General features: G+C 38.2%; 1 non-coding gene across 1 annotated transcript; it reads right to left on the bottom strand.

Annotated features, from left to right (window-relative positions):
- Window positions 1-643: 643 nt before the first annotated feature.
- Window positions 644-751, bottom strand: LOC112717008 (small nucleolar RNA R71). The gene has a single exon (XR_003160542.1). It is a non-coding gene; the product is annotated as a small nucleolar RNA R71 (small nucleolar RNA).
- Window positions 752-12,603: the final 11,852 nt, after the last annotated feature.

Raw genomic sequence — 12,603 nt, 5'->3', positions numbered from 1 at the left:
TCACTGCGAGGATGGGATGTAGCCTTCTGCCAGTGTGATGCCTCCAGACGATTAGCCATGCGAGTGACAGCCGCAGAGGACCATTTTCCCGAGAGGATTCAAAGTAGCCATCGTCGAATGGTGAACCCCTATACACAGCTTGCCATGGAAAGGAGTAAGAAGGATTGAGTTGAAGCAGTAGGAAAGTAGGCATCCGTGAGCCATACAGTATCTCCATATGCTTATCTGAAATTCCCACCAATGAATCTGCATAAGTATCCCTTTTATTATTTCTTTTTATTATTTGATTTTCTAAATTCCATAATTTTATCTGCCTAACTGAGATTTACAAGGTGACCATAGCTTGCTTCATACCAACAATCTCTGTGGGATCGACCCTTACTCGCGTAAGGTTTATTACTTGGACGACCCAGTACACTTGCTGGTTAGTTGAACGGAGTTGTGTCCACTCGTGCCAATTTCAAATTCCATAAAAGTACAACTTAAAGAATAGTGATCACAATTTCGTCCACCACTATTCCCTTTTGCTGTAAGAGACAAAGCTAGGATATGGTTGGACTCACAACCTAAAGAAAGCCTGAACTCTTGGGAAAAGCTAGTCAATGCCTTCTTGGCAAAGTTCTTTCCACCTCAAAAATTGAGTAAGCTTAGAGTGGAAGTCCAAACCTTCAGACAGAAGGAAGGTGAATCCCTCTATGAAGCTTGGGAAAGATACAAACAATTGATCAGAAAGTGTCCTTCTAACATGCTTTCTGAATGGAGCATCATAGGTATCTTCTATGATGGTCTGTCTGAACTGTCCAAGATGTCATTGGACAGCTCTGCTGGAGGATCTCTTCATCTGAAGAAGACACCTGCAGAAGCTCAAGAACTCATTGAAATGGTTGCAAATAACCAATTCATGTACACTTCTGAAAGGAATCCTGTGAACAATGGGACGAATCAAAAGAAAGGAGTTCTTGAGATTGATACTCTGAATGCCATGCTGGCTCAGAACAAAATATTGACTCAGCAAGTCAATATGATTTCTCAAAGTCTGTCTGGAATGCAAGCTGCACCAGGCAGTACTAAGGATGCTTCATCTGAAGAAGAAGCTTATGATCCTGAAAACCCTTCAATGGAAGAGGTGAATTACATGGGAGAACCCTATGAAAACACCTATAATCCTTCATGGAGAAATCATCCAAATCTCTCATGGAAGGATCAACAGAGACCTCAGCAAGGTTTCAACAACAATAATGGTGGAAGAAACAGGTTTAGCAATGGCAAGCCTTTTCCATCATCTTCTCAGCAACAGACAGAAAATTCTAAGCAGAGCCACTCTGACTTAGCCCATGGTCTCTGATCTAATCAAAACCACTCAAAGTTTCATGACTGAAACAAGGTCCGCCATTAGAAACTTGGAGGCACAAGTGGGTCAGCTGAGTAAGAAAGTTACTGAACTCCCTCCTAGTACTCTTCCAAGCAATACAGAAGAGAATCCAAAAGGAGAGTGTAAGGCCATTAACATGGTCGAATTTGGAGAGGAGGAAGAGGCAGTGAGCGCCACTGAGGAAGACCTCAATGGACGTCCACTGGCCTCCAATGAATTCCTTAATGAGGAGCCATGGGAATCTGAGGCTCACACTGAGACCATAGAGATTCCATTGGAATTACTTCTGCCATTCATGAGCTCTGATGAGTACTCTTCCTCTGAAGAGGACGAAGATGTCACTGAAGAGCAAGTTGCTAAGTACCTTGGAGCAATCATGAAGCTAAATGACAAGTTATTTGGTAATGAGACTTGGGAGGATGAACCCCCTTTGCTCACCAAAGAACTGGATGACTTGTCTAGGCAGAAATTACCTCAAAAGAGACAGGATCCTGGAAAGTTCTCAATACCTTGTACCGTAGGCATCATGACCTTTGAGAAGGCTCTGTGTGACCTAGGGTCAAGTATAAACCTCATGCCTCTCTCTGTAATGGAGAAGCTAGGGATCTTTGAGGTGCAAGCTGTAAAAATCTCACTAGAGATGGCAGACAATTCAAGAAAACAATCTTATGGACTTGTAGAGGATGTTCTGGTAAAAGTTGAAGACCATTACATCCCTGCTGATTTCATAGTCCTAGAGACTGGGAAGTGCATGGATGAATCCATCATCCTTGGCAGACCCTTCCTAGCCACAGCAAAGGCTGTGATTGATGTTGACAGAGGAGAATTGATCATTCAAGTGAATGAAGAATCCTTTGTGTTTGAGGCTCAAGGATATCCCTCTATAACCATGGAGAGGAAGCATGAAGAGCTTCTCTCAAAACAGAGTCAAACAGAGCCCCCACAGTCAAACTCTAAGTTTGGTGTTGGGAGGCCACAACAAAATTCTAAGTTTGGTGTTGAACCCCCACATTCAAACTCTAAGTTTGGTGTTGGGAGGTTCCAACATTGCTCTGAGTATCTATGAGGCTCCATGAGAGGCCACTGTCAAGCTACTGACATTAAAGAAGCGCTTGTTGGGAGGCAACCCAATGTTATATTTATCTATTTTCCATTGTTATTTTATGTTTTCTATAGGTTGATGATCATGTGAAGTCACAAAAATAATTGAAAAAGCAAAAACAGAATGAAAAATAGAATAAAAAATAGCACACTCTGGAGGAAAAACTTGCTGGCGTTTAAACGCCAGTAAGGGCAGCAAATGGGCGTTTAACGCCCAGTCTGGCACCATTCTGGGCGTTTAATGCCAGAAAGGGGCACCAGACTGGCGTTTAACGCCAGGAATGGGCAAGAAACTGGCGTTTAATACCAGAAAAGGGCACGCAGCCCGGCGTTTAACGCCAGGATTGGCAGAAAGGGCGTTTTGCACGCCACTTGGTGCAGGGATGAGCTATCCTTGACACCTCAGGATCGGTGGACCCCACAGGTTCCCCACCTATCCCACCACTCTCTCTCTTCTTCACCCATTCACCAATCACCTCAATACCTCTTCCCAAAAAAAACCTCTCACCTATCAAATCCCACCATTCTCTTCACCACTCACATCCATCCTTCATAAAATCCCACAAACCCCACCATCCAAATTCAAACCACTTTCCCTCCCAAACCCTCCCCCTCAACCGAACCACAAAAGCCCCCTCCATCTCCTCTATTTCTTCTTCTTCTACTCTTTTCTTTCATCTTTTGCTCGAAGACGAGCAAACCTTCTAAGTTTGGTGTGGTAAAAGCGTTGCTTTTTGTTTTCCCATAACCATTTATGGCACCTAAGGCCGGAGAAACCTCTAGAAAGAGGAAAGGGAAGGCAAAAGCCTCCACCTCCGAGTCATGGGAGATGGAGAGATTCATCTCAAGGGTGCATAAAGACCACTTCTATGAAGTTGTGGCCATGAAGAAGGTGATCCCCGAGGTCCCTTTCAAACTCAAAAAGAGTGAATATCCGGAGATCCGACATGAGATCCAAAGAAGAGGTTGGGGAGTTCTTACCAACCCCATTCAACAAGTCGGAATCTTAATGGTTCAAAAGTTCTATGCCAATGCATGGATCACCAAGAACCATGATCAAAGTATGAACCCGGACCCAAAGAATTGGCTTACAATGGTTCGGGGGAAATGCTTAGATTTTAGTCCGGAAAATGTAAGGTTGGCATTCAACTTGCCTATGATGCAAGGAGATGAACACCCCTACACTAGAAGGGTCAACTTTGATCAAAGGTTGGACCAAGTCCTCATAGACATTTGTGAAGAGGGCGCTCAATGGAAGAGAGATTCAAGAGGGAAGCCGGTTCAACTGAGAAGGCATGACCTCAAGCCTGTGGCTAGGGGATGGTTGGAGTTTATCCAATGCTCAATCATTCCCACTAGCAACCGGTCCGAAGCTACTATAGACCGGGCTATCATGATTCATAGCATCATGATTGGAGAGGAAGTAGAAGTTCATGAGGTTATATCCCAAGAATGTTATAAGGTGGCGGACAAGTCCACTACCTTGGCAAGGTTAGCCTTCCCTCATCTTATTTGTCACCTCTGTAATTCAGTTGGAATTAACATAGAGGGAGACATCCTCATTGATGAGGACAAGCCCATCACTAAGAAGAGGATGGAGCAAACAAGAGATCCCACTCATGGACATGAGGAAATTCCTCATCATGAAATCCCTGAGATGCCTCAAGGGATGCACTTTCCTCCACAAAACTATTGGGAGCAAATCAACACCTCCCTAGGAGAATTGAGTTCCAACATGGGACAACTAAGGGGGGAGCACCAAGAACATTCCATCCTCCTCCATGAAATTAGAGAAGATCAAAGAATCATGAGAGAAAAGCAACAAAGGCAAGGAAGAGACATTGAGGAGCTCAAGCACTCCATAAGATCTTCAAGAGGAAGAACAAGCCGCCATCACTAAGGTGGACCCGTTCTTTAATCTCCTTGTTCTTTATTTTTCTGTTTTTCAAAAATTATGCTTTATGTTTTATTTATGTTTGTGTCTTATGATAATTAGTTTCTTAGTGTCTATGCCTTAAAGTTATGAATGTCCCATGAATCCATCACCTTTCTTAAATGAAAAATGTTCTTAATTGAAAAAGAGAAGAATTTCATGAATTTCGAATTTTATAACAGATTAATTATTTTGATGTGGTGGCAATACTTTTGATTTTTGAATGTATGCTTGAACAGTGCATATGTCTTTTGAATTTGTTGTTCATGAATATTAAAATTGTTGGCTCTTGAAAGAATGATGAAAAAGGAGACATGTTACTGAGGATCTGAAAAATCATAAAAATGATTCTTGAAGCAAGAAAAAGCAGTGAATTCAAAAAAAAAAAGAGCAAAGAGCAAGCATAAAAAGCCAATAGCCCTTTAAACCAAAAGGCAAGGATAATAAAAAGGATCCAAGGCTTTGAGTATTAGTGGATAGGAGGGCCTACAGGAATAAAATCCTGGCCTAAGCGGCTAAACCAAGCTGTCCCTAACCATGTGCTTGTGGCGTGAAGGTGTCAAGTGAAAACTTGAGACTGAGCGGTTAAAGTCATGATCCAAGGCAAAAAGAGTGTGCTTAAGAACCCTGGACACCTCTAATTAGGGACTCTAGCAAAGCTGAGTCACAATCTGAAAAGGTTCACCCAGTTATGTGTCTGTGGCATGTATGTATCCGGTGGTAATACTGGAAGACAGAGTGCTTTAGGCCACGACCAAGACTCATAAAGTAGCTGTGTTTAAAAATCATCATACTTAACTAGGAGAGTCAATAACACTATCTGGATTCTGAGTTCCTATAGAAGCCAATCATTCTGAATTTCAAAGGATAGAGTGAGATGCCAAAACTGTTCAGAGGCAAAAAGCTGAAAGCCCCGCTCATCTAATTAATACTGATCTTCATAAATATTTTTGGAATTCATTGCATATTCTCTTATTTTTATCTTATTTGATTTTCAGTTGCTTGGGGACAAGCAACAATTTAAGTTTGGTGTTGTGATGAGCGGATAATTTATACGCTTTTTGACATTATTTTTAGTATGTTTTAGTTAGTTTTTATTATATTTTTATTAGTTTTTATTTAAAATTCACTTTTCTGGAATTTACTATGAGTTTATGTGTTTTTCTGTGATTTCAGGTATTTTCTGACTGAAATTGAGGGACCTGAGCAAAAATCTGATTCAGAGGCTGAAAAGGACTGCAGATGCTGTTAGATTCTGACCTCCCTGCACTCGAAGTGAATTTTCTGGAGCTACAGAAGCCCAATTGGCGCGCTCTCAATCGCGTTGGAAAGTAGACATCCTGGGCTTTCCAGAAATGTATAATAGTCCATACTTTACCCGAGATTTGATAGCCCAAATTGGCGTTCCAAATCAGCTCAAGACTGCCCGACGTTAAACGCCGGAACTGGCACAAGAATGGGAGTTAAACCCCCAAACGGGCACAAAAGCTGGCGTTTAACTCCAAGAAAAGTTTCTACACATGAAAGCTTCAATGCTCAGCCCAAGCACACACCAAGTGGGCCCGGAAGTGGATTTTTATGTCATTTACTCATCTATGTAAACCCTAAGCTACTAGTTCTCTATAAATAAGACCTTTTGCTATTGTATTTTCATCTTGGTTCTTCTGGGTCCTTCTTTGGGGCCGAAGCCAATGATCACCATTTTCACTTATGTATTTTCAACGGTGAAGTTTCTACACACCATAGATTAAGGTGTGGAGCTCTGCTGTACCTCAAGTATTAATGCAATTACTATTGTTCTTCTATTCAATTAAGCTTATTCTTGTTCTAAGATATTCATTCGTACCCAAGAACATGATGAATGTGATGATTATGTGACGCTCATCATCATTCTCACTTATGAATGCGTGCCTGACAACCACTTCCGTTCTACAAGCAAACAAGGCTTGAATGTTTATCTCTTGGATTCCTTAATCAGAATCTTCGTGGTATAAGCTAGAATTGATGGCGGCATTCAAGAGAATCCGGAAGGTCTAAACCTTGTCTATGGTATTCTGAGTAGGATTCAAGGGTTGAATGACTGTGATGAGCTTCAAACTCCTGAAGGCTGGGCGTTAGTGACAGACGCAAAAGAATCACTGGATTCTATTCCAACCTGATTGAGAACCGACAGATGATTAGCCGTGCTGTGACAGAGCGCGTTGAACATTTTCACTGAGAGGACGGGATTGTAGCCACTGACAATGGTGATGCCCAACATACAGCTTGCCATGGAAAGGAGTAAGAAGGATTGGATGAAGACAGTAGGAAAGCCGAGAGACGAAAGGGACAAAGCATCTCCATACCCTTATCTGAAATTCTCACCAATGAATTGCATAAGTATCTCTATCTTTATTTTATGCTTTATTCATAAATCATCTATAACCATTTGAATCTTCCTGACTGAGATTTACAAGATGACCATAGCTTGCTTCATACCAACAATCTCTGTGGGATCGACCCTTACTCGCGTAAGGTTTATTACTTGGACGACCCAGTGCACTTGCTGGTTAGTTGTGCGAAGTTGTGATAAAGAGTTGAGATTGCAATTGAGCGTACCATGTTGATGGCGCCATTGATGATCACAATTTCGTGCACCACGTACACATGTTGTACGCGTACACGTCGCATGCCCTGCGTGGTTAAACCAGAATGCCGCCAGATTTCACCTATCCCCTCTCTTCCAATCCTAATTTCTTCTTCTTCTTCTTCTTCTTCTTCTTCTTCTTCTTCTTCTTCTTCTTCTTCTTCTTCTTCTTCTTCTTCTTCTTCTTCTTCTTCTTCTTCTTCTTCTATCTTTTCTATCCTCTTATTCTTCTCCTCCTCTTATTTCTTTCCCACTCACATCCTCCATCACCTCTCTCTTTTCATCTTCTTCTCAAGGTTCTTTCTTCCTATCTTTTTTCTTTCCTTCTTACTATTTAATTCTTCTTTTTGCATTCTTTTAATTGGTGTTAGAAATTTAAATGGGTGATTGCTTTCTTCTATATTTTGCTTGTGGACATATTAAGTAGTGATTTGACAATTAATATTATTTTTTTGGGTTACATGCATGTTTGGACTTCATACTTTCCCTAACTTATTTTACATGCATACCAAGTGTTTGTGAAAAGCCCGTATGGCATTGTGAATTCTTCATTATTCTATTCTTCTACTCTACTGCCTGCTTTTCACAAAACCCTTACAATCTTTTATTGATTAAATATAGTTGTCAATACAAACGTGATTGTTAGTTTGTTACATTTGATAATCAAATTGAGCTATTAATGCTTGATCTATGCCACTCATGCCTTTGTCGGCATGCTAATAAACATCTTGCATCTAATTGTCTTAATTTATCATGCTATATTTCCATTGATGACCTAATTACAAGGAGTCGCGACCATGTGTGTATGACATTTTTCTTTACCTTGGCATTGATTATCACTTGTATTTTCTCCCTCCCGGTTCTAGCTATTTGAATTACATGTCCTTTTTCTTTCTCCCTTTTTCAGGATGGCCACCAGGAGGGAAAAGGAAAAGTTTCTAACTGGAGCAATAAACAAGTCTACCGCACAATCTTTGGAGAAAAAGCATCAGTTGGAGCCATCCGTCCACTTGTACATCTTTGCATGCACCGAGGAGGGTGAAATCTTTAACTGTGGAGAGGTCAATACCGACTTCCGCGGGTAACTACTTTCTGACTCAACACCAATGTTTAATTTTTCTTGTTAAATTAGTTATTGGATTTGCATGATTGATTGCATGTTTGTTTGATTTTGTGCATATTTTACCAACTACTTGGTTGAAGTAATATTTTCTTTTTCAAGAAACTTTTTATAGCATTTCACTAATTTGAATTAAAATTTTTGCTAAACTTGTTTGAAGAAATTTTATTTTGGAACATGGTTTAGAGCTCGAACACACAAAAGCAGTGAGATTTTGAGCCTAATTGATTGGTTGGATTTTATCAACTAATATTTTGTTTTTAGTGTGTGTTGTTCTCTCTAAAATTGTGATCTTTGTCTTGCTTAATTCTATATTTCCATTATTTGATGTATGCATACACTTACATGATTGAGGCTTTGTTTCACTAAGCTTACATACCCATATGGTCTTAAGCCTTTCATTATCTCTTGTGAATCAATGTTGAGCCTACTTATCCCATTTGTTCTTTACTTTAGCACATTATTAACTCTAAACGAAAAACAATAATGTCCTTAATTTGAATCCTTGGTTAGCTTAGACTAGTGAGAGTGTGCATGATTTAAATGTGGGGAAGTTAGGTTTGCCAATATTTGGTCTGAGAATTGGGTGTTGTATATTCCTGTAAAAATGTACAAAATAATAGTTGAGCACATATTATTGCATTCAACAATGTAATCATATGCATTGAGAAAAATAAGAGAAAAAAAGAGAAAACAAAGAGACAAAAAAAGTAAATAATAAAAAGGGGACAAAATGCCCCAAAGTAAATGGTGAAAGCAATGCATATGAGTTGTACTTAAACTGGGATGCATGAATATGTGGCAAAACATAATTAATTGGTAGTTAGACTTTATATTATGATTACATGGTTTGTCCTAAGTTAGGTGATAAGTTTAGGTTAATTAAGTATTCAGATTTTAGCGCACTTGACCAAATACAATCCTACCTTGACCTTGACCCCATTACAACCCTTAAAAGATCTCTTGATTTGTGTATTTGTGCATTAAATTTTTGTTGATTGGTAGAAGAAGAGCAAGTCTTAGGAAGCAAGGTTAGTAGAGAATTGAGAGAATCGAACCTTAAACACTTGAGTAATTAGAGTGTATACACTTCCGGTGAGGGTTCGATGCTCGATTCTTTGTTCGCTGCTTTCATGAGCTATTTTCTTCTGCAAGTCTATTTGTACTTCATTTTAATGATTTGAATTAGTGAAATCCAATTCATATTTGTTCTTAAAAGGTTTATTTACTTTTCACCAAGTAGGTAAAAGCATTTTGCATTTAGTTGCATTCATATAAATAGGTTGCATTTCATACATCCTACTATTCATCTTCACTCTTATAGTTTCTCTTGAGCTTAACATGAGGACATGCTAATGTTTAAGGGTGGGGAGATTTGATGCACCACTATTTTATGGTATATCTTGTGCTTAATTGAGTGGATTTTATCCACTATTCTCACACTTATTCATGTAAATTGCATGTTTTATATTTTTCTTCCTGATTTTGTGCTATGATTGAAAACTTACTTCCTAAGCCCCTAAATTATTAATTTTAAATTCCCCCTCTATTCCATTCGATGCCGTGATCTGTGCGTTAAGTGTTTTTAGGTTATACAGGGCAGGAATGGCTTAGAGGATGGAGAGGAAGCTTGCATAAATGGAAGGAGCACAAGAATTAAAGGAGATAATTAGCGAGAAGCGACGCGTGCGCGTACCTGACGTGTGCGCGTGATTTGGAGATTTGCACAGCGACGCGTGAGCGTACCTGACGCGTACGTGTGAAACGCGAAGAAGACCATCGACGTGTACGCATGACTGACGCATACACGTGACATGCGCCATGTGCAGAAAACACAGAAAATGTTGGGAGCGATTTTGGGCTAAGTTTTGACCCAATTTTCGGCCCAAAAACACATATTAGAGGTTGTAGAGTGGAAGAATGAAGAAGACACTTCTCATTCACACAATTTGAGGTTTTAGATGTAGTTTCTAGAGAGAGAGGCTCTCTTCTCTCTCTAGGTTTTAGGATTCTCTTAGTTTTAGGTTTATTTTCTCTCAATTTCAGGTTCAATATTCCTTTAATTTAGTTTCTCTTCTACTTTTATTTATTCTATTACTTTATTTTATCTTCTTATCTTGTCAATTTATTAATGCAAAGAATAATTTTCTATTTAATTCCATTATCTGTTTGCTTGCTTATAATTAATTTGATTATTATGTCTTCTTTCTACTCTCTTTACATGTATGCGAAATTGGCATCCATGTCAATGGAGTAGGCTTCCAACTTGGCTTTGGAGTTAGATTAATATTTGGAGACCCTTGAGTTGGAAGACTTAAGAGTTAAATTGTAATTGAAAATTGTTGGCTGGCTCTCTAGTCACTAACGCTAATCCTTCCCAAGGGAGAGGATTAGGACTTGTGAATAAGAGTTAGCTCAACCACTTGACTTTCCTTCATTCGTTGAGGGTTAACTAAGTAGAAACAATAACTTATTATTGTTAATCTTGAAAAATCCAACAAGAATAGAACATCCGAATAATCTTTCCCTAGCCAAGGCTTTTTATTTTAATTATATAAACCTCTCATTAATTTTCATTGATTTTATTTATTATCATTTATTTTTCCATTCCTCAATTCCAAAATTTCTCAGAAAACTCACAACCAATAATAAGAACACTTCCCTGCAATTCCTTAAGAGACGACCCGAGGTTTGAATACTTTGGTTATTACTTTTTAGGGGTTTTGTCACTTGTGACAAACAATCTTTTGTATGAAAGGATTCTTGTTGGTCTAGAAACTATACTTTCAATGAGAACTTATTTGTGAAATTCTAAACCACATAAAAAGTCGTTCATCACACAGTCCTAGTTGCAGTTGGTAAGCTTATCAATTAGAAATTTGAGAATATCCACTAGTCTCCTTGTGCTGCTCATTGCTTGAATCTTATTCTAAATGATATAAGCAGACGACACATATTTCTGACCTTGTTTCACATGATTTGAAGATTATAGTGTTTGTATATAATCATATGGTGTTCTTGTCCTGGCTAAGACAAAGAATAACTTGGAAGGAGATTGTTCATCCAGGTGCAAATTATTTTGCCACTGTCTCTTGCACATTAAAGAGTATCTTTGAGCACAAAGCGGATTTGCATTGGTTGTGGATGCACACTTTACTGGTCATAAATTAGGAAGGAATGCTAACGGTAGATTTGTAGTGCAATTATCCTGGACAACAAATTTTGGGATAATTGTTTCACTGTATGCAAAGTTGTGAGTTCGTTGATTAAATTACTGAAGATTGTAGATGCTAATGACAAATCGTCATTGGGATATGTCTATAAAGGTTTGATGAGGGCAGAAAATGTAATCAAAGAAATGTTCATGCAGAGTAAAACTGTGTATCAACCTTACACAGAGATTATCAATTCAAGATGGGACAAATGTTTGAAAAAAAAATCTTCATCTAGCGGCTTATTTTTTGAATCCTGCTTTCTTTTTTTGTGAAAATTATAAAGAAGCACCTGATGTCATGCAAGGTTTACTTGATCTATTACGTTGCACTGCAAGGTTAATAATTTAGATTCAGTTGAGGCAATGAAGGAAATACATTTATATAGAAATCTAAAGAAAAGCTTTGATAGGCTAAAAGTTATTCGAGTTGCAAAAAAAACTTCAACATGGTAAGAATATCTGTTTGATAGTAACTTATTTTATGCTTTCATTCTCTTAATTTGATAACGAATAACATGGTTATGGAATTGTAACTTGTAGATGAATGGCGGAGGTTGTTTAGTAGTTTCGCTCCATCTTTACAAAATATGGTAGTTTGCATTTTTAGCCAAGCATCTACTTCTTCAAAGTGTGAAAGTAATTGGAGTCTTTTTTATCAGATTCGTATGAAAAGAAGGAATAGATTGGAGCATGATAGACTAAATGATATTGTGTATGTTACATATAATTTGCATCTTAAATTTAGGTAATATATTTCATACTCTCATTTCATATCATGTGTATTTAATATGTTATACTATTTTCATAAATTATATTTAATTTATTAGGAAAGAAAGACAAAAAAAGAAAGTAAAAGGTATAATATGATCCAATTGATTATGAAAGTATCAATTTAATTGACATTTTGGTGACGGAAGAGGTTATTAAGAAAGAGTTTGATCTTTCTATTAATGTTGAAGACTTAATCCATGGGTATTATAATTTATTTTCTGATCCTTTATTACAATTTTCTTAATCTTTAACTTATTGATAACATGTTATATATTTCGTTCGATGATATTGATGCTAATTTTTATCAAAGTGGTGGTGGTGATGATGGTGGTAGTACGCTTTATGCTCCATCACTTGATTTTTCTGGTCCAAGTGGTGGAAATGAAGGTGACGATTATCTCAATTAAGCAAATCTATAGTAAGTTTTGGCGGATTTTGATTATTGATAACAAACTTTGATGTTGGT

The sequence above is a fragment of the Arachis hypogaea genome, chromosome 1 (genome assembly GCF_003086295.3).
Source record: "Arachis hypogaea cultivar Tifrunner chromosome 1, arahy.Tifrunner.gnm2.J5K5, whole genome shotgun sequence".
In the NCBI taxonomy this organism is placed as follows: Eukaryota; Viridiplantae; Streptophyta; class Magnoliopsida; order Fabales; family Fabaceae; genus Arachis; species Arachis hypogaea.
The sequence above is the reverse complement of the archived record's forward strand: the minus strand, read 5'-3'. Positions and strand labels throughout refer to the sequence as shown.